This window comes from Gavialis gangeticus, unplaced genomic scaffold (assembly GCF_001723915.1).
Source record: "Gavialis gangeticus isolate Ggan-Ray unplaced genomic scaffold, GavGan_comp1, whole genome shotgun sequence".
In the NCBI taxonomy this organism is placed as follows: Eukaryota; Metazoa; Chordata; order Crocodylia; family Gavialidae; genus Gavialis; species Gavialis gangeticus.
Window position 1 is genome coordinate 2224578 of NW_017728991.1, and position 22570 is coordinate 2247147.

The 22570-nt window shown below is 50.4% G+C and overlaps 1 protein-coding gene across 3 annotated transcripts in view; it reads left to right on the forward strand.

Annotated features, from left to right (window-relative positions):
* The window catches only part of SLC39A11 (solute carrier family 39 member 11), a 256171-nt gene that overhangs the window by 22254 nt on the left and 211347 nt on the right, over positions 1–22570 (forward strand). The window lies entirely within an intron of this gene.

The following is a 22570-nucleotide window of genomic DNA, read 5'->3' on the forward strand; positions in this document are numbered from 1 at the left end:
TGAAAACCTGGGTGGGGAGAGCGGTGTCTACACCACTGGCCCGGGCATGTCGTGGTACTTGGGATTCAGCCATGCATTAGCAAACTAGCCAGGGTAGCTCCCTCTTCATTCATGCTCTAGGGACCTTTGCTATGCACACCCCACCAGCTTATGTGCAGAAACCATTTTAAAACCAACCATCCCTTGCCCGTGCTGCCCTTTGCAATCATCGCCTCCACCGAAGAGGCCCCTCGGCTCTGTTTGGTCAGCTGCGGCAGCTCGTGTTTCCCAACAGAGAAAGCAAACAGTTGCACAGCGCAGCCTGGGAGCACCCCAGCTAGCACGGGTTTTGCAATGGGAGCATGGGCGTTTGGGGTTGCATGGGACATGAGGAGTAAAAGCCTGCAGGAGGAGGGGGAGGGTATGGGGCACAGCGATACTCCAAGTGGAGGTCCCCCTCTATTTGGTCTGCCCACCTACTGGGACTGGCGCGTGGATGAGCACTGTAGCACGTGGCCGCACAGGGCTGTCTTGCTGGCTCTCAGCAGGCTGAATGGCATTCGTGTTTCCAAACAGCATGGGGTGAAGCTGGGAGATGCAGTGCCCCGCCGGGTTAATCCACCTGACGCCACTGAATGCTTGCTTCAAAGCTGCGCTTTTGCCCAAAAAAAGGGAGAAAAATCCCGGCTGACTTCCCAGCATTGCTTCGAACTCTCCCCTTTGTCACAAGCTCCTGCTTTTTAAACCCAATTAAAATAACAACAGGAGATTAACTGCGCTTTGGCTTGTAAACAGCATGTTTTCCAGCTCCACTCAGCACCGCATTTCCTGTGGTATAGGGAGGCTGGCGGGTCCTTCCCTGCTCTTGCTTCAGGATGCTGTGGTGGGGCTTGCAGTTGTAGTTGCACCCCACCACATCCTTTTCTTGCTTCAGGATGCCACTCTCGCACGGTGACTAGCAGCAACTCTGCAAGGGTCTGGAGGGAGCAACTCCCTCTGCAATGAAAGGCTATGGGAGAGGCCTTTCTGCTTTCATCCCCTTCTGCGAGCTGGGGGAATGAAGCACCCCTCCATCAAAGCCTGAGACCACAGCTGATGTGCTGCATTTTGCTTGAGCTGGGGGGTCTCTGCATTTGCATTGCGGTAACCCCTGGGAGCCCCCTTGTTTGTACAGCACGTGGCGCAGAACAAAAATTGATCCGAAGACTGGCTGATGGACGTGATGATATGGCCCTGTGTCCTCTCTCTTGTGGAGAGTTGGGTGCAGCAGAGACTGGGCGGGGTGTGGAGGACGTGATAGAAGGAGCTTGGAAGCGACCCAGTTAAATGAGTGCAATTTGGGATATTTTGCTTGACAAGTGTAATAGGCTGGATTCTTCCCTGGGGAAACTCTGTTGGCGGCAGCCACTTTACATAGGGGCGCATTTGGCTCTGTGCCCCCCCCTTCCCACTTCTGGGTTCAGCGCTTTCCCACCAAGTGCATTACTGACTGCCACTCAGGCACCTCCAGCTACTGTTCGCTCACTTCAAATCTATCCCGCTTTTGATTCCCCCCCTGCATCCCTCCTGCAGATTGGCTTGAAAAGAAGATTCAAGAAAAAAAGCAATGCAGTTTCACAATGAGGATGCTAATGGACCAGGGGCCTGTGGGAATTCGGGGGGGGGTATTAACACGCAAGCGTTTTTGCTGAAAGAAGATGAAAATAAGGATTTTCTATTTTTTTTTAATGGGCTGTTCTTCATGTGACGAGGGCAGTGCTTTGATGTGCTGGACACTTGCTGCTTTGGTGTATAGCCGTGGGTAGTCTAAACTTTGAATGACTTCTTGATTTGGTGCCTGTGATCTCTTTTTTTCTGCTGATGGAGAGAGGAGGAATTTCTCTCTCTCGCTTGCTCACTTGCCGGCTGTTCAAAGAGGACGGGTATGATTATTAATGATACATACGAAAGCATTTGCTCAACAATGGAGCTTTGTAGGGGTTTTGAAATCCTCGGAGACAAATTGGCTAATGATGCTGAACAGTTTAAGTCATTAAGTTCATCACAAAGGGAAAAAATCTAATCCATTGGATTTTTAGCTTTAACTGTTTCTGACTTGAGAGCCTTTGAAAATGTTCGCCGTCAAGTAATAAGGAAACGTGGAGTGTGAGAGACTCTGGGTTGTGTCTGCACGTGTTTGCATCGAGCGCAGTGGGTCACGGCCATGCAAGCGAACTGTGAAAGCCGCTGTCGCGGGAGCAGGGAGACCCAGCAGCACAGTGACGGCTCCTCTGGGCTGGATTGTCACCGGTACGTTGGGATCCAGGCTTGCCATGGTCTTGGCTAGCATCTCCCCACTGCATTGTCCGTGGGGAGCTGGCTTTCCCAGGTGAAGAAGTTCATTGCAGCATGCAACTTCTCTTGCTAACTTGGGCCCGTTGCTCCTCATCTAGGAATCCCACATCCTTCTACGAGCCGACGTCTTTATACAACACACTGCCAGCACTCATTGCTGCTGCTTACTTCCTTTAATGAGAGAGATGGAGAGGGCATGGGGCTGGGGACCGCAATGCCAAGGCCAGGGTTTGACTGGCTGCGAGCTTCGAGGCTTCGTGCCTCAGTTTCCCTAGCTTCCTGCCTTGGGGAAGTTTTGTCTGTAAAGGGAGAAGAACAAGTGGAGAAAGCAACCCCAAAGGCAGATATCTGTATTGCGGCGGTGTCTGAAAGCCCCAGCTGGAATAGCCTCTATTGTGTTAGACAACACCTGCCCACGCGAGGAGCAGCCTGTGACCTGAAGGGTTTGCAGGACCATTCGAGGTCCGGCTTTCATGCCCTGTACCAGCCGTGCCGGCGCACCGAATATGCCTCCTTCAAGCAGGGACCCTTTTGGAAGGGCTCCAGGCAGCACCTGCTGTCAGCAAACAGCTCTGATGTTCTCTCTTTGCAGAAGCAGCAATCAACAAGCCTTTCAGGCGGATGGCCCAGTTTTCGCTGTGCAATGGTTTTTTGTCTCGAAGCATAATAGGGGCTGTTCAGGGAAGCAGGGAAAAGGGAGAGGTGTCTGTTTCTGATTGTTATTCTAACCACACTGGCTTGAAGGGGAAAAAAAACAACACAAGACGCTGAGCTAGATAAACATGCTGGTAGGCAGGATGCCGACGCACACCAGACTGCCCCGAAAGGATCATCAAGCCTTGCTGGGAGAATCACCTCTGAGCCTGTGTACGTCCGCGGGCCGTCCTAGCACCCAACCAGGGAAATGTCTCGTGGCGTTGCCATCTCTTTCATGTTTCCAGTGATAAACTCATGTATGGCAATGCTTTCCGACTGCATTTATTTGAGAGGTGTCAGAGCCTCATGGCACAGGGTTCCCGTTCTGCTTCCCTATCTGTGAACCGTAGCCCTCAGGCTGAAATAATGTTTTCTTAACTCCTTTTTCCCTGGGAATGAGAGACTATAGTGAGGAGCTTGCAATCGGTATGTAAGGAAACTGGAGGGGAAACCGTGATGGTGACAAAGGTCAGCCTTCGGGGAAAAAAGTTGAAGGCCCCAGGTCTGTTTAATTTGAAGGGAGGGAGATTTAAAGCAGCGGGCACGTGATACGAGTTTTCCAGTGGTTGAAAGAAGACGGAGAAATGTCGCTCTGCCTTGCTGCAGGGGACAGGAGCTGGGGCAATGGGTCCAAGCTGCAGCAAAGCTGGTTTAGATCAAACACCAGGAAAAACGTGGCCTGGGAGAGCCGTAGCACAGTGGGACGAGCTGCCCGGCGACCTGGTTGTGTTTCCGTCCTTGGAGGTTTTTGTGGGGAAAAGCTGGATCGGCAGCAGTCTGGGGTGATTGGGGGATAACCCCATGCTCATCGTGGGTTGAACTGTCGGCGTCAGCCAGGAGAGACTCGGGTCATAGCAGTGGTCAGGAGAGGAGCAGAAACATGTTCAATCCAGGCCAAAACTGGCTTTTGCTCCGCTGTCTGCTGTGGGCTTTATTAGCCCTGCCAGGCACTGACCACGGTGTTAGTATAGGAATTTCGGGCTGAGAACCAGTGACTTGGTCTTCCTCATCCTTTGCCTCCCACCAGCATCGACGGCAGCTGCAGGCAACCAGTTCCTTGGAAGAAGTCAAAGTCTACTTTTTCTTTCGGTGCCTAAATCTGGTTTTGGTTGGGCTGAGCGGGAGAGGACTTGGGTGAGAGGGGCTAAAAGCAAGGTGGTGCAGCAGTCCGAGGGGGCCTGTGCGAGTCGGAGCTGGAGCCCGGTGTGGGAGTGGGGATCCTGGGCTCTCCAGGGGGTGGGGGGAAGCAGAGGCAGGGACCTGCACCCGGGTGTTTGGGCTCGGCTCTTTGCACCAACTATGGTGTGTCCCCAAAGAGCCGACCTGTAAACGCGGAGCAACTGCAGCCTGATTTGCTTTGCTGCCCAGGCCCGTAGGCTGATTGAAATGGCTAATTGTTTGCAAACTGGTTGCAACTGCAACCAGTGGCTAATTGGTTGCACTTTCCATAGGCGTAGCGGGAACCTGTCCACATTCAGCTTCCTGCTAGGAGAGCTTGCGAGGCCCTTCCTCTTGGATCAAAAAGCCTTGTGCTGTCAGCTGTCTCTTCTCCCCATCAGCACCGGTGCAAAGCAGTCGAGTTCCCTCTCCGTCTTCTCTTGATGTGCGCGGCTCAAAGCAGAAGGAGGCCTTTTGAGCGGGTTGTATTCTCCCTACAGCTTGCACCCAACATGGTGCACCCAGCTTCCTTATCCTTTCCAGGCTCCTTGCTTTGAACCTCACGTAGAGTTAAGCAACCTTAATAGCAAAGGCTCCTGGCTCTGGATGGGGGAAAGGGGCTGAAAGGGAGGGTGAGAGGAGAAAGTAGATTTGCTTTAATGAAAAACCAAGCCTTGCAAAAAGAGCCTGTTGGGTGGTGTGCGCCTCCCCACCCACAGCTAGAGTACACAGTGTGTGCCTGGGTGCATCTGCCTCCTGTTTGCTCTGTGATTCTTCCCACACCCTGAGGATGTAACGTGCTCTGTGTGTGCAGGGGGAAGGGGACGACCAACAGGATAACAAGGCTTAATCTATTCGATTCCTCTACCTTTGGGTCTTGTGTTGCTATTACTCTTCTCTCTGTGTGTTAAAACCCAGCATGTCCCCAGCCTCCTGAAAGGGCGATGCCCTCTGCAAAGGCACCGCCCGATGTCGCTGCGTTGTCAGCCCATGGCAAGATTTCTTGGTGCCTGTATTTTTTTTTTTCAGGGTTTTGCTCGCTCCGATCTATTTTGCAGCGCGAAGATGCCATCGCTCGGGAGTGGCAGGGGGAGGGTTGGACAGCGATGGACCCGCGCTGCCTCCAAAGATGAACGAAAGAATTGGCAGGGCCTGAAAGAGGCTTTGGGTGTGTGCGGATGATCTTAAAGGACAGCCAGAAGTTCATTTCCAATGCTGCGTGGGAGCCAACGTGCCATTACTCAGGGAGATCTAAGAGCCTGTCGATGTTTTCCAGCATAAAACATGATTGTAGGGGAAAGGGCTTTGGAGAGACACGGCTCGAAGTCCATCATGTGAATCCCAGAGGACTGAATTTTCTTTGTCAGCACAAGCACGGAGTATGGGGTAAATCAATACGGCCGTTTCTGAATGGCGGACCACCCCTTGCTGTTTATTCTAGAGCTGTTTGCTCAAGCAGGAGATCAGAGGATGGGGGGAGAGCAGAGACACAGACCCAGGCATCCGTCTTTCTCTCTCGCTTTGTGGAACATCGTCAAGGCAATTTTGAATCTCCTGCCTGTTCCTGTGCCTTTCCGACCTGCTCCTGGCATCTCTCAAGCTGTAAATTGCAATTGCATAACGATTTTAATTAGCCAGCGCAAGTGCAGCAGGCCGAAGATGCAAGACACGGGGTATGGCACGAGAGGAAGGCTTGTTTGTCTGAGCAGGCAGGGGCGCAGTTAACCTCCCTGGAATGCAAAAATATTTGACAGTCACGTTGCTTTTCATCTTCCGAGCAGTTTCTCGAACCTTTCCAAGGCATTTTGCCTTCGTGCCTCCCTCCTGGGAGCATGAAGTCCCTGAGTCGGTTGGATATTCGGTTTACACTGTGATGTTTTTCCATACACTTCAGCCAACCAGTACAGAGTCGGGGATGTGTGCATTTGGGAGAACTTGCAAAAGCAAGGGCAAAACTGGATTAACATGAGAATTTGTCCTGGATGCCAGTGTGTCAGAACGAGCTTCAACTGATCTGGGCACAAAAACATCCCAGGAAAGCGCGTGTGTATGTGTGAGTTCACATTTGTAGGAAGAAGCCACAGAGCAGAGGAATTTCAAGGGTAAATCTCAAGCTATTAGTAGAAGCTGTGCTCTCAAGGAGAGAGAAGGGCTTGAAGGATAGACCTGTTTTTTTGTTCTAGCATGATGGTGTCTTCAGTGTCAGGAGAAAGCCCTGCGTGATCTTTACCGTTGTCCCAAATGTGGAGCAAAACCATGTGTCCATGTGCAACAGGTCACAACTTGCTTATAGAAATCTGTGCAACCAGGATAGAGGCTTAAGACTGACTAGAAACTTAAGACATGATTGCAGGCACCTCGGGACTGAGCAAGGGGCTTGTTCATTAGCACTGGAGTTGCTTGGGTCATGTACTTGGGTCACTGGTTGCTTGGGTCCTGTATTCGGGTCACTGGATGGTCTGTTCACAATATACCCCTGATGTGCACTGGTACCCAGGTAATGTGATGCAGCTCAAGAGACCTGCCTGATGGAAGAGCAAATTCACAGAGGGGCATGTTGCTCCTAAGAAACAAATTGCTAAGCTGTAGGGCTCTTAATATGACTCTCTTGTGAGGTTTGTGTTCAGCTGAAAATGATGGGTTAATTATTCCAAGAAGATGTAAAGGTTTACCTGGGTTCAGCCTGTGCATTCATCTGTAAAGGGGATGAAGTTTTCTCTTGTGCAATTCTGAATGCCTGCAAGGCATATGCCCATTAACAGCTTCCATTTTTAATTCTCTGTTTCCTGTTCAGCTGCGGGTCCTGGAAAGGGCTAATTAGTTTCCCATTCCACATGCATCTGTGCTTCTGGGTTTATTAAAGTCTTCAGCCCAGGCCTGCAGCCCCTGCCAAGGTGGTTTTGGAGACCTGGGTTTGAGACCGACTAGGGTATTCCATCAGATCGAACAGGCTCCGTTGTGCATCAAGACAACTGCCTCTTAGGAAATGAATAACCGCAAGGATTATAATGAGCGTGTGTCTCTGTGGACTCTTCCATCTAATGTGAATCTTCTGCTTTTTAAGTTCAAAAGGCTCCGAGTTGATAGAAAACACAGTTCCTCCAGAATTAATTGAAGCCGTCATATAAAAGGGATGGGTTAGCGCTTGGGCTGGAGAAATCTGGGGGAGGACAGAAGCGGAGCTGTCAGCCGGTGCTGAACAAATAGCCTGTGATGACTGGGCTCGAGCGTTTCGTGGGCAATTTTGTAAGATAAGGCCCCTGATGCAAGGAGCAAACATTGTACATTGGGTGGAAAATGGATGGCCGTGTCACGGGGTGGGCACGGATGGCACGCTTGAAGGAACAGCAGGGGGGAGTCCTGTCCGCAGCCCAGAGCCAGGGAGTGGTCTGTTGTAATTAGGGCTTTATCTAGTCCTGCTAACCCATAACAGCAACCAAAGCTGATCTGCTGTCTCCAAACACCGTGCCCCGGGTTTAAGGGTTGCTCTGCTCTGATCAGGAATATACTTTTGAACCTTGGCACCTTCTTTGTCCTGCAAGTGACCGTGGAGGGGGCCATGGGGTCAGCCTGCTCCAGGTTATCCAGGCAGAGGCAGAGTGGTCAGCATGACCAGCTGCATCCCGGTTCTGGGGTGACTTCCAAGTAGAAACAGAAGTGACCAGCTTGAGGCACCTCCGCCTTTCTGCTGGGGCTCCTCCCAGCACGCGTGCTTTCTGTGCAGTATTTGGCCATTAGCTGCTGGCTGCAAGTGGCCACACTGCATGTGGGCACAAGGGTGTCTGCTGGTGCCAGATTCACTTGTGTGCCATGGCTTCCTGTCTGCTTTGGGCTGCGACCCCCTTTCTGAGCTCCAGCTGTGGAGATTGAGCCTCTATCTGTAAGCACTGGGGACTCGCACTGGGTTGCATTCCCAGGTCCTCGCTGCTGAGCTGCTTTTTGACGCATCTACACATTCATTAAACCTCTTTAGGCAATGTGCATTAAATCTAGAAAAACACACACTAGGCTATTTTAATGCATGTTGGCTCAAGAGCACTTCTTGGGGGGGCACTTTGATGCGCATTAAAATAGACTAATGTGCATTAAAGTGCACATGTAGATGCGCCTTGTTTTTCCACCAGTGAGCAAGTAGGAGGAGGCATGGTCTGTCCTGGGTAGGGGGAGAAGAGAACCACCTATGTGTGAGCCCTACAGCGGGTCTTCAGGTTGCATGTAAGTACGGCTCAGGCTTAAGCATAACCCTTGTGTGGGTGGAAAGCGGCGCTATGTACAGGCCAGAGCATTTTGTCTTTGGGGACGGGAAGTAAAGTGGGGGCAACACCCCTTTAAAAGCCCCAGTCACTTCTCCAGTGAAGAAATGCCCGTAGCCGGATCCCTATTGAGATTACATTCCCGGGGTGCTTGCAGAGAAAACATCCTCCCACCCACCAGCTCAGTCGAGCGGATCAGTAAATATTACTTTGCTCTCCACATTTTGTTCTTTATGTGCATAGATCACACGTGCTATGCCATGTGCTGGTTTCCGGAATAAATTGGGGAAGTGCCCAAGCCCACACCTCTTCCCGCTGCTACATCCAGGGAAAGACGAGACCACTTGTTAAGCACATTTCCATGATGGCACTCTTATTTTTTTTTTTAAAACCTCAGAAGTGGGTCAGGGAACGAAAACTTGTCATATTCCTGTTACCGGCATCACGGATGTCGTTGTGACTTCTTTTTTTTTGTATCGCTAGATCTGCTTAGATAGAGAGATGCTAGTAACTGGAGTGCATCTTGATGTGGTGTACGTGCGTGTCGAGCTTGAGCTAAGTGTGTGCTGTCATGGAGCTTCGCAGCTGAAAAAGGAAAGCGGAAAACAATTAGCAAGAGGGATCCTATTCGTATTCCAGCGTGTGCGAGGCCGAACTCTGGCCCCACATCCGTGATGCAATTCCTTCTGGTTTCCCCTTCTCCTCTGGGATGAGCAAAGAGCAGCCATTCTGCTTGGTGTCTCCAGAAGCAGGATAAGGAAACTGGGAAGTTGGAGACCGCTCCGATCCCTGCCTAACTGGAGTTTTGCTTTCCAGCCTGGATCCTTCCTTCAAGCACAAACCTTCTGCATCTTGCAGCAGATGGAGGTAAAAAATATCCCACCTCTTGTCGAAGGTTCAACCCTAGAGATGGAGAAGAGCCGGATATAGGGGACCCCCCCGTGGCTATTGATGTTATGCAGAAGGTGCTCAATACTGCCATGATGTGATGTCTTCAGCAAAGTGGGAAACCTGCCACCGGCTCTGCCCTGACCCCTTTGCCTGCTCATTCTGCATCGCGGCTAGATACGCCGACCAGAGATGACATCTGCACGGCGTCTTGCACGGCAGGAATGGCCTCGCTCTGGGAAGAGTCATGATGGAGAATGGGCCAGCAAAAAAACCCCCAGTTATTAGCAAAAGCTGCAGGAAGCATAAACATCTCCCTCATTACTTCTTATGTTACCGTGTATTCGGAAGCACAATAAGAGCCTAGTTTACTGTGAGCGGGCACGGCGGATGGTCCCTCCTCCCTCCTTTGTCTCTTGCACCGTAGCCTACGCCGTCACTGGCTGTGAAATTCAGTTCCTCTTGCGGACTTGGTGAATGCAAAGTGCAAAGAACAAATTTGCAAGCAGCTCTAGGGATGCAGATCCTTCCTGGCGGATCTGCGAGGGGCAGAGCTGGGCTGCAGAGGCCTGACGCAAGGGCTAACTCTGGGGGGCTGGACACCCTTTACCTCTGTGGCTTTCTCTGCCTGCGGAGGTGGAGTAGGATGTGAGCAAAAAGACCTTTTTGCTGCTTATGGTTTTCCACGAGGTCGGGGCAGAATGCAACGAATCAGCTCTCCGGCGGGGCGGCTGCAATGCTTGTACTTGAGTGCCTGCGCTGGCTATGTGTGCGTCTCCCAGGGCCAGAGTTGTGTGAGCCCCTGGGTCTTCTGAAACAGTCTGGGGGTGTTTCAGGATGACCCCTCTATAGTAGCAGGGTCTTGATGGCAGAGGGAAAAGGGCAAGAGCTGCATCCGGGTATTGCATCCTGCCTAGGCAGCCCCTGGATGCTGGGGATGCTGCCAGGCCATGTGCACCCACTCCCTGAAGCCAGCTTGGGGTCCCATGCTAAGGTTGCTTGCCCTACTTCTGGTTTGAGGAGTGGGTGCAGTCCATGTCCGTACCCAGCATAGATGTATCCCAAGCTCCTGCCTTGCTTAGGCACTTCTGAGCTTGGCAAAGTCAACAGGAGCCTCTGCATTGGTTTCCAGGGGCTTTGAGCTGGGTGCGTAGCAAAGAACCTCCCCTGGAGAGGGGACTGTTTAAGCCGCCTGCGGTCACTTCGCCCCTGGAGGACTGACCCGCTTATTTGGAGCAGCTGGATGCGGCCCTGTGTGTCCCCTGGCACGCAGAGCGCTATCGACAGTTCCTCGGCTTCCCTTTGATCCCAGGCTGCGTGCAAACTCAAAGGCGCGTTTCCAGCCCGAATGAAAGCATGCCCACCATGAAACCTAAACCTGCCATTAGAGTGACAGTGACAAAAGTGAGTCAGATTGCAAGCAGAAGGGTGGCGAACATGTCAATGAAAGGAAAATTGCTTTTATGTAGATCACTGAAAATAGAGAGATACAAAAACTCAGCGGAGTGTCAGCTCGCTATCAAAGGAAACCGTGAATCATCCTGGCTCCTGACATGCTGTTGGTTTTTGAAGGTTTGTTCTAAAGAGCCAGCATTCATGCATATTTTATACGCTTCCTTTTAGACTCAGCAGCAAGCGCTTTAAAGTCAGTCCCACCCTCACTCTGGGCTTGTGCCTGCTTAGCTGACTTGCTGAGGATGATGCGGGAGAAGGATGGCTCTCTCATTTTAGAGCGTCAGCCTGGCACTTGGGAGACCCAGATTTGCTTTGCCACAAATCCCCTTCATCCCCTTGGGCATGTTGCTTATCCTCAGGCTTTGTGAAGGGAACCTAGCTTTTGTGCGGTTCCATGAGTTAAGTGCTTTTATATAAGATCGGGGTCTCTTTCCTGTTGTCACATGAGGATAATGGCACGGTCTTACCTTATAGGGGTGCTGGGAGGGTAAATACCCTAAAAATTGCTGCTCAGAGCTTACCGTCATGGTAAAGCATCTTCATCCCAGTGAAGCTGGTCCTGGCCCTGAAGAGCTTGCAGAGGTGATGACTTGGCTTTTAACGTGAAGGCTCATCCAGTACTAAAGGCATCTGTTTGGTGTAGGCAGCCTGCTGTGCGAGAGCCGAGTTCCTTGCACGTTTTCATTGTGCAGCTCCAGGCGCGCAGTCACAGTTGCTAGTGTGATGAGTGCTGCTCGAGTACCCCGTACGAGGCAGGGAGCTCTGCCCCATAGGAAAAGTTTTCTCATGGGGAGGGTGGTGAAGCACTGGAGAAGGCGACCCAGAGAGGTGGTGCAGTCTCCATCCTTGGAGGTTTTGAAGCCCCGGGTAGACAAAGCCGTGGCTGGGATGATGGAGATGGGGCTGGTCCTGCTTGGAGCAGGGGGTTGGACTAGATGGGACCTCCTGATGTCCCATCCACCCTTGTTTTCTACAGTGACGTGAAGTGCAAGTCTTTTTGGCTTTGTCTTGGCTGCTCCAGCTACCGTTTTTCCAAAGTAGCAAATTGCTGTAATGACAAGGCCTTTGGCCGTATACCCCTGGCCTCGATGAGCTTACCCCTGGCCTCGATGAGCTTACCCCAGACCGAAACTACAGGCATTTGGTCTTCCCTGCGTGTTTACTGCAGGACAGCTGATGCCTACTAGGATAAGGCTGCCTTTTTATTTAACAGAGAAGACAGGTCCTATAATAAGGATCTGAAGCCTGGCTCTGAACGAGACACGAGTAAGTCACGATACACCTGGCTGGAGAGCATTATCCCCTCAGGAAGTACCAGCTGTGCTGGTTCATGCACATGCTTTGGTCACCCATTTGTCACAAATCTCAAATAAAATAGGCCATTTTAACCCCAGATTTTTAATTCTTGCCCCCCCCCCTTCTGTCTTTCCCTTCCTGCCCCTTTTATTCCAAGATGAAACTTTTTTATGTAGGCGTGCAGACGAAGTGTCCTGTTCTTCTGACTTGCACTGGGGTAAATCGCAGACAAGGAGGGTGGGAAGGGACCTCAGGAGGTCACATCTGGTCCAGCCCCCTGCTCAAAACAGGATGAGCCCCAGCTACGTCACCCCAGCCAAATGAGGTGTAAGTTGATGAAAGTGGATGGCATTTTTTTACCCAAGTACTCATAAAGCTGGCGTGGGCAAGAAGAGGCCCAGAGCCATCCTCCGAGCTGCTGGTGGAGCGCTGCCAACGAAGGAATTCGGGGTGCATGTTTAAACCCAAGCACATTGCTTACCCGGAAGGTGAAATGGGCTGTTAATGCATGTGGCCTTGACCTTGATGTTTCCTTGCCCAACCTGAGAGAGGAGGTCAGGAAAAAAACACATGCAGTTATAACGACGTTGAGTTAGTCACGGTCTCTCCTGCTAGTATTTGGTCGTGGTGTTAGTTAGCTAGGTAAAGAAGTGGCTGCTTCCAGCATTTGATTTATCTGCTGCTTTTACTGATAGACTGATAGTATGCTACTATGTGTTAACCATTTAGAAAAACGGTTGCATCTAAAGCCCAAAGCTAGAGTGCAAGAGAAGTGATGCCCTGGATCACATGCAACAGCGGTGTCCCCCTTTGTCAGCTCATTGCATGCCTGGGCACTGCTGCTAGACATCGAACTCCTTGCTCTTTGCAGGGAAGTGATCCCTGCAGCGAAGTTGCTGGAGGCAATGCGGGTGCTCTCAGGCACAGCCCATCTTGGGGGAATGGCTGGGGCTGGATTGGAGCTTGTAGCCCTTTAGAATAAATTAATGAAATGACTTTATTTATTCCAGGCGACACTGCCTTTTTGAGTTACTAGAGCGAAGGCACAGGAAGCGCAGCAGCTCTCCTTAATGAACCCGGAGGCATGATTAGTTTCGTGGCACTAGAAGCTGTAGAGTGAAGAGACCCAGGAATCAATAATTAAAGAGCTCAGGTCAGGAAAGCGGCTGGGATTTGGTCAGGAGCTGGGAGGTACCGGGGAGGAGGAAGGCAGGTGCATCCTAATCACACTCGAGATGCTGCCAGGGCAGAGCAAAGGGTCGGCTTCAGGCAGCAAGTGGGTTTGAGACAAATCATGGTCACGGGACAATGGGTGGGAACGCTAGCTGGAAATAGATGGGCAGTCCTTTAAATATAGGTAAATATATATTTCCTTCTGCATTTTTGGAGCATGTACAACCATTGCTGTCTCGACCCCCCTGTAATAATAGCACTGTCTGTCCTTGCTTTGCTGAGCCTCAGATATAGGCAAGAGAGGTGTCCTGCTTTGGGAGGGCCACGATGCAGGGTTTATCTTTATTCTAGGGGAGAGGAGGGAGGGTGGTTGCGTTGCGTATTGCCCATGTGCTTCCTGCAGTGCCCCCTCTTCAGACCTCTTGGTTTTTGGTCCTCGTGATGCAGACTAGGTAGCGTGATGGCGTGTGAGGAGGTGGCGCAGGTGGGAAATGGTCATCAGATCAAATGGGATTAGTGGGCTCCTTTTCCAAGGGATATGTTGCCTTCTGGGGCACCTCAAACTGGTCTGTGTTGTGTCCACCTGCACCCTTCTCTTGCCCACAAGAGGAAAGGGTTTATCTCATTAGGTATCTCTGTGCTTTTTTGGTAGCAAAAATCATTTGAGAAAGAAGAAAGGACTTGGCAGCAAACTCCTAAGCTTGGGATTTCAGTCCATTCCTCTGGCACGTTGTGGAGTGGTTGACAACCCCAATAACGGTCTTGGCCCTTTGTTTCCCAGTGAGCCAGTTGATAGCCAGGGAAGGGGAAAGAAAGTATTCCTCTTTCCCTTGTTGCATTGCATTTTCCAGCATATCCAAAAGCAATACTTTTATGCAATTGTTGAGTGAGCATGCAAGAGCCGTTCCTGGGGAAATGTTCCCACCACCACTGTTTCCCTCTGGCTCCACCACTGCTCCTGAAGGACGGCCCTAAAGCATTGAAGTTAGTGTCTCTTGGATGCTGCGGCTGTTGAGGTTGCTCTTTCATGGGCTGATGCGTGAAACATCTGTATGTCTGGAGGGGGAAGGAGAAGCAAGAAACCCAACAGTCAGAAACTGGTTCGATGTTCCCCACCCCCGGGCTGAGCTGATGCCCCCCAACCATTTGGTATGTTTGAATGCAGCTGAGGAAGCCACGGGGAGGAGGAGCAGGGAGGAGGATGGATGTCAGAGGAACCGTTGCTTTGCCACCTGGCTTGCAAGAGGTGGTGGGCACGAGGTGCCTGCATGCATCGCTTATTTTTATTTTAAGGTAATTAAATGGCAGTGAAGTGACTCTGCTACACAGTGGAGGGCTGATCAAAAACTAGTTTAAGTACTTTGCTTGTTCTGCTGCTCCCCATCTCCATTTTTAATAGAAGCTGTGCCCCTGACGCTCCTTTGCTCTGTATGACTTATTCCAAATGTTGATTGCTTTTTGAATTAAATACTGCTCTCCATCCTCAAAGCTCCCAAGTGTCTCTGAGTATACACATATGGATAGGTATTCTCATCTTGGGTGGACTCTTGGCCTGCGGGATAAGATGGAGGTTATATCTTTGCAGGAGAAGTGCAATATGCCTTCTTGCGTATCGTGGCAGCTTCAGATCTCAACTGCCCGTGAGGTTGCATCCTCTGCTGTCTGCACCACGCAGCACTTTGCAATGAAGAGGAGAGTTGTAGGTGGGCATTTTGCATAGAGAAGAGAGACCAGCTTAATGTGACCCCATTGGTGCAGTATTGCTGACTGGCTGGGCTTTTTCCAGGGGCAACCTTTGGGCCTTGCAGAAAGACTCCTGCCTGATGAGCCTTTGCATCCTAAACAGCTCGTTAATCATGTCTGCAGTCCTAGAAGTGGACAGGATGCTTCAGTCAGGGGGAGGGGATGCCTTGGACAAGGAAATCCTTGCAGCGAGAACATTAGGAGAAGGCTTAGTCTGATGCTGTTGTACTTGCATCTGTGCTGAGTTACCCTTTCCCCGGGGCTGGGTTTTATTAGCTGGTTTGGGCTAGATGTAGACTCTCCCCCTGGGCTTGTCTTGCTTTCTGACATGGGGCCCTTTCCTGTGCACATGTACACACATATACATGCACATGCACTAGTTCCTCTGAGTTCCTCCTTTGCTTTTCTCCTCTCCTCCAAAAGCAAATCAGCTAAAATGACTAAATCACTGTTCCTGATTGTCCTCTCTTTGCCTCCCTTGTTTTTAAGAGCTTCAGGGTGATTACAGAGGATGGAGATGGGCTGTTCTCTTTGGCTGCAGAGGGACAGGACTAGAAGCAGTGACCTCAAGCTTCAGCAAGGGAAATTTTAGGGTGGAGATGAGGAGGAACTTCCTGACTATGAGCGTGCTCAACCATTGGGACAGGCTGCCTAGAGAAGCTGGGGATTCGCCATCCCTAAGAGCAGGTTGGACAAATGCACTTGGCTGGGCTGATTTAGTCGGGGGTGATCCTGCTGTGAGCAAGGGGCTGGCTTAGCTGATCTCATGAGGTCCCTTCCAATCCTACTTTCCTGTAATCCTGTGAACTCATTTGAAGATGCTCAAAATGCTTGAGGGTGCAAATGATCTATCCTGGGCATTTATGGAGCCTCTCCACTCCACACAGCAAGAGATCTCCGCAGGACTGTGGGCTGACGAGATGGTGAGTCCCAGGTGAGGTGCTGAATGTGATCGCAGGGGTCAGTTCAGTTCTTTCGGCCCCTTTAGCCCCAGTCTTCACCTTGCACATACAGCAGGCTGCTCCATTTCATTTGATCTTTTTAGTTTAGTTGGCCCCATTTTTATGGGTTGGCAGTTTGGTTTTTTGCAACTGCATCAGTGCAGTGTCATCGTTGGCCCCGCTTTCCTCCGGCGGCTCCGTTCTCAGCCTGAGGTGTGGTAAGAGGTTCCCTTCCATTTACTTACTTAATTTTAAAGCACGTGACCATGTCCGGGGGTTGGCATCTGGGGGTTGCTTTTTGCAGTCACTTCTGTGCAAAGCCGTGATTGATTTTTAATATTAAGTTTACTTAAACAAGTAGTCTTAATTAAATTGCCCTGGGGTTGCCAGCCTTAGTGACTCGCCTATTTACAAGTGATTTTTTTTTTTTTTTCTTTTCAAGGATCTAATCACTTTTTCCAGTTGCTTCCTGCATCTCAGATGGTTGGAAAGTTAAGAGGACTCGATCCACGCAGTGCTTTGCAGTCCTGTTTCCTTGGTATCACAGAGCCATGTTGAAATGTCCTTATGTGATGTGGTGACAGGCTTTTTCCACCTGATCTGTCAAGATGCTGTGGGGGAGAGGCTGTTTAGGGTTGGCCAGCTGAAATGGGTAAGGTAAAGTGGGGTTACTGTGCCCTGGCACTGCATTTAGGGTTGAGTGTTTCTTTCTAAACAGGAGGGAAAGACCTGTGAGGACTTTTGCCTCCCTCTGGAAAGAAAATACCAGTGAATACAGATGGCTTTGCATACAGTGCATTGCAAAGCATTTCATGTTTGTGCATGTGGCATGTGAATTGTTCACCCAGCATTGAAATGTCACTCCTTTAGGTAGACAAAGTTCTTTGGGTAAATCTGATCTCTTTTATTAGACCAACTCAAATAGTTGGACATTTTTTTTTATCAAGCCTTCCGGTTTAAAAAACCTTCGGGTTTAAAAGCCCTTCTGTGCACTGTGTCTCTGCTTAGGTAAAGAGAGACAGTGCACAGAAACCCTTCCCGACAGCGAGAGCGCACGCTGTACCCAGATGCTGCAAGGAGCGTAGATGCATGGAGCACGGTTATTTAAGGTCCCCGTTCAGTTGGGATGCTGAAGCTAGCATTTGCTCTTTTGAAATGGGAATTGGTACCAATCCTGTTGTTTGGGTTTCCAGCTTGGCTTGAGGAAACCAAAAAGGTTGTGAGCAAGGAACCAACCTTGCCTTGCCAGGATGATGAGCCATTCCTGATTTGAATCATTACTGGTTTGCAACTGGGAGGAATATATAGGAAGCTGGCTTTTCCAGCAGCCCAGATCCCTCTAGCATTGTGCTTAGCACTGGCTTGGGCTGCATCTAGAATAGGGAGATTTGCACGGCGTCCTACTGGTGCCCAGACACCCCACCAGTACAAAAGGGGCATGTGTGGCATATGAGGGATGCACATTTCCATTAGGTGAAACCACTCCGTGGGAAGGCTGTGCCTGCAGAATAGACACCTTGTTTACCTAAAGACATCCCATCTCGGTACTGATTTAGTACAACCCTGACTTCGGCTCATGAGATTTGATGTACGTCTGCTTTGTCTCTGCCTAATCTGGGATGCGTATGGGACCATGCGGTTGAGTAAGAGTCCGTCTGGTCTTTGCTCCTTTCCCCCCTCCCCTCCGCATTAATTTAATCTCCTTTGTTAGTTAATCATTACCAGGAAATATTGTGTAATAATGAGCCGTTAATCGAGGTTTTGTTGGTTCTTCTCCTTTCTTCACCTGGATGCTGAAAAAAGCCTTGCTTCATAAAGGGCTGTAAAAATGCAGGTTGCTATGTTACAAGTATGTGATGGGGTGGGAGCTCGTCACCAGCAGGCTCTAATGGACCCACTGAGAAAAGACTCCTCCGTAATACTGTCTGAAGGCTTAAAGGTTTATTGCAAACAGTTACGGTCCGAAATGGTCTGTTGTTATAGTGCCAAATGGATGCTACAGACCTTTACGCCGCGTGTCGCTGAACAGAATGGTGCTTTCGAGAGACATGGTGGCACGTCGATCGGTGCATGCCTGTAAGCACCTATAACCTCCGAAAGTGGCAGGGCGTCCTCTTGGATTAAAAGGGGTCATAGATCTTGTAAGCTGTCTCAAAGTCATGGTAGTCCCCCCGTGGATGCAGAAGTACATCAGGACTGGAACCATTTGAAGGTTTTGCTCGTGTCCAACAGTTCACTTCCATCGGGGGATTTCTTGCCTGTCTTTTCCACTGCAAGAGGAGCACCTGTTCTGTTGTCTTGGGAGAGAAATCGGTAGCAGCATCTCCGTCACCTGTTTGAAGACTTTGCCCGGAGCAATCATCCCTTTTGTAACCAAAGGCACCACTTGCCTTTCCCGGCGTGTCTGAACTTTTGAGGATGAAAGCCTTCGATGGGATGGAAACTCCACATCTCTTCCTGATGAGATTTTAAGTGGTTAATAATGACATTTTTTTTTTAAACTTTAGACTTTACTGTATAAAAAGGGTGTAGCTTTTGTTAGGCAGGTTGCATTGAAAAGGGAAGAGGATTTTTAGGGTTTTGGGGTAGGGGTGCACTGATAAAGGTTTTCTTGGCCGATACCTGGCTATTAACCAGCCTAATCGGCCGATACCAATCTGATAACCAATATTAACTGTGGGTTGAGTCACAGCTCAGCCTGTCCCTCCCCCTCTCAGTCACGTTTGCGGCATTTGGTGCCTTTTCCAGCATCCGTCCCGGATCCAGCCCGTAGTCTGTGCCGTGCCGTGCCACACCGGTGCCCGGGACACCGCGGCAGCTGCTCCTCTCTAGCCCAGCCCAGCCTGCCGGTGAGGGGATGGGAATATATCCGGGGTCACCCTGGCTTGTGGGAGGAAACGCAGGCATCTGGGGGCCCTGGTCCCATGGGCAAGAGGGAACGCAGGCGTCCGGGGGCCCTGGCCAGGAGGCATAATTATTGGAGAACGTTATTGGTTACAACCAGCAAAAAAGCCCATAACCAATAATGTAAATTTTTCTTTTATCGATGCCGATCCGATATATCAGTGCACCTCTAGTTTGGGGGCTTGGTTTGAGAATTTTAGGAGTTTTTTCACATGGCTGCACATTCATGTATAGGGTCTTCAGCCAGTTGTCTAGGACCATCCTCGGATTGCATCAGGTTGCTTTTCCCTGCCTGTCTGCCGTAATGTTTTCGAAGAGTTTTGGCTCACGCCTAGAGAGAATGAGACCCATAATCGGCCCTGACAACAACAAAAATGCCCATCTGTTCTTAATATCGATATTGCTTTAGCCAGAGGAGCAATCCTATTCAATCCCTCTGGCTCTGGAGCCCTTCCAGGGCACTGTGCTCTCTGAATCTGGATACGGCTGCCTTCATCTTGGACCCGTCTCCCTGAAGCACTTGCTCTTTTAGGTGAGCCGTGGTTCTCTCGACACTTGCACCCGAGTTATTTGCAAACAGTTCCCTGTTGGGGATGTTGGCAGATGTCTTGCTACATGCCTCTGGAGGTGAATGGGGGACTCCCTCGGCCTGTCAGACTGGCAGGGCTGGGGGCAGTGGCAGCGGGCATTGAGAAATCCGGGAAAAGGGTGTGGGACTGAGCTAGCGAGGAAGCAGAGAGACCGAGCTTCTCAGGCATAAGGGCTTGTTGGAGGGACAGACGCGGAGATTCCCGAGCAATGAAACTGCCTGTTGCTGGTTTCTCAGGGAAACGGGATAATTAATATCTTCAGTGATAATCTTCCTGAAAGTGGCATCAACCTGTTATAATGTATAGGTACGTAATGTGACCCCGATGCAGTACCTGAAACCTTTCCAAGGGAGGCCTGGTTTCTGTGCACCTAAATGGGATGGTGCATTTCGGCATCAAGAGGCCAGGAGAACTTGCGTGATGCGTCAGCATCTCAGTGCCAGGGCTGGTGTGAGACACACGCCCCGGGCAGAGGAGAGATAACACTCAAGCAAGACCTCCTCTGAAAGGGAGATTGGACCTAGGCAAGCGGCGGAGCTGCTGTCCTGCTAGAAAAAGCTGGGAAGCTTCCTGAGACTTTCAGTCTCTATCCTTTTTATTGAGAGGGAGATGTCTGACTCACAGCAGGTGCTGAAACACTGGGTAGTCTGTCTGCCTGGTGCTGTCCGGGGCACGTGGGGGACTGCGGCATCCGGCAGGGGACTTTGATTTCGGATGCGAGCAAGGGGACTGGTACTGGCAGGAGCCAGGCCTGAGATGCAAGCAAAACATCGATTGCTTTTGGAGCCTGGGATCAATTCTCTCGCTCTCTCTCCCTTGTCATCATCTGTGCCGTTTGCAGATCGACGCTGCTGTGCGCAGTACTTAGGGCTGCCTGCACCTGGATCTGCTCATGCGGACTTGAGTGTGGGGAATCCAGCTGCTGCGGCGAGGGAGCTGGAGCTGACAGGTTTCTTCATGAATTCATCCAGGTTTGGCCCTAGCCTGAGCACCTCAAAGTCCTTCCCTGACTCTTTTAGGTAAATGCCTCCCCTCTGGATTGGTATCCAGGTTACAGCCGTATTGGTCTAGAGGAAAAAGCAATCGGGGCTCATAGTAGAGGTGATATCTTTTATTAGACCAACAAGATTTTTGCAAAACAAATTCTTTAATTGCAAGCTTTTGAGCAGAAACCCCCTTCATCAGGCACTGGAGAAAAGATTGTAAAAGTTCTCCTGGGTAGAAATGAGAGTTCATGTTTTATAGGATTTCACAGAGGAGTCAATCAATAGATGGACGACTCCTCTGCATGCCTGATGAAGGGCGTTTGTGCCCAAAAGCTTGCAATTTAAATAATTTTGTGGGGGGGGGGTTGCAAAAATCTTGTTGATCTAATAAAAAATATCACCTCTACCATGAGTCCTGATTGCTCTTTTCCCTCTGGATTTCCTGTTTCCTTCAGGAGATCCTCATTTCCCACCAGGACCTTCCGATTACTGGCTTAACAAGTCGACGCTGCACTTGACATTGCCTCAGCTCATGGCCTGTGGTTTGCCCTGGGAACAGATGATGGCTTGAAGGAGAGAGAGATCTCTGCCTGGAAGTCTGGCCACTAGTGCATTGTGTATATTCAACGACTGTGATCTGTCCCCAATACCCTCGCTCCTAGCAGAGAATGATTTTGTAATTCAGAGGCCTTTGGTTTGCTTGTTTCCCTGCATTTCCAGTCTGACGTCTCTTTGGTCTGTAGGGAGGGGAATGATGCCTCCTTGGTCACTCTCATCACCTCTGCAGTCCAACGTGCTCCTTCCATCCAGGACCTCTCCTGGGGTAACTAAAGCATCCTGAAATTGCTCCTGGCCCTGAAGCTGGGGGAAGCCCGGGTGCGTACAAACCACCTGCTCTTGGAACAAGACAGGGTTAAAACATCCCAGCTGTAGCCATGTCCAGGGCTGTGATGCTCTGGGGGTTAATGTGCTGAACATCCCAGCAATCTCCTTCTTGAGGTAATGACACAAATAATGATTTATTCCTTGTGACCCCTCTTAAAACTAATCAACAGAGAAAGGTGATTAAGGCTGCTGTTTGCAATTTGCGAGATTTATGAGTTATCAAAGCGGCTTATAATTAGCAGGGAATAAAATGAACCCGCAATAATATTACATTAGTTACAGATAAAGTGATACCAGGCTTTCTTAATATTCACTTAGGCCTCTCTGCTTCTAGTTATTAGATGAGAGCTCTGGTGTCTCATCTGTTACGTTGCTGCCAGCTGTGCTGTAACAACGAGCTTCGCCTGTCCAGCTCCGTGTTATTCAAGCTATCCGCAAGGCGCTGATATAGCAAAAGTGTCAACAAAACCCTTTCACTAATGGGCTGACCTTTCCTTTCTTTGCAATTAGCAGATAGAGGAGCAATGCCACCGGAGTTGGATCTTCTCTTCTAACTGGGGACCAGGCAGGCGGGCGATAATACAGGAAAGAGGGATGGGTTTATTGCACTGCTAAAGAGTTCAATAAACCCACCTCTCTTTCCTGTACTACCGCACAACTGCCTGGTTACACCCTCAGTATGTACACTGCACTCTCAGTGTATGCACAGCATCCTTGGTGTATGCACAATATCAGTTTAGTTGCACCCTCAGTGTGTGTGCACTGAATCAGTTTAATTGCACTCTCAGTGTATGCACAACATCCTCAGTGTGCATGCACAGCATCAGTTTAGTTGCATCCTTGGTGTATGCACAGCTGGAGTCTGCCTGCAAACTATCCATCCTTGCAGGTTCTGGGAGCAGTTGACTTCAGTGGGAGTGTGGGAGGCTCAGCACTTCCCAGGATCAGGCCTTGACAGCCTGCTGTCGAAGCTTTCTCCTAGAAGCAGGAGATCTTCGCCTGTTGCACCGCTGGGTCCTTTCTTTTGGCCTCGGCTTGTTTGGAGAGCTGATGGGGGCTCTGTGCAGCTTGATGCAGGTTTGGCTCCCAGTCAAGTCCACGGGCCAGCTCGCTCCATTGATCCATCTCATCAGGGGTTCTGACTTAATTGTGAAGAGCAGCCCTGTGGCTGCAAAAGGCATTTCCTTTCCATATTTTTGGTGAGTGTAAAATCAATCCGATGCCTGCCTGATGCTGCTCATGGACTCCTCTGCTCTGTGGCACCTGCTGGCTCGACCTGCGCAGGCCTA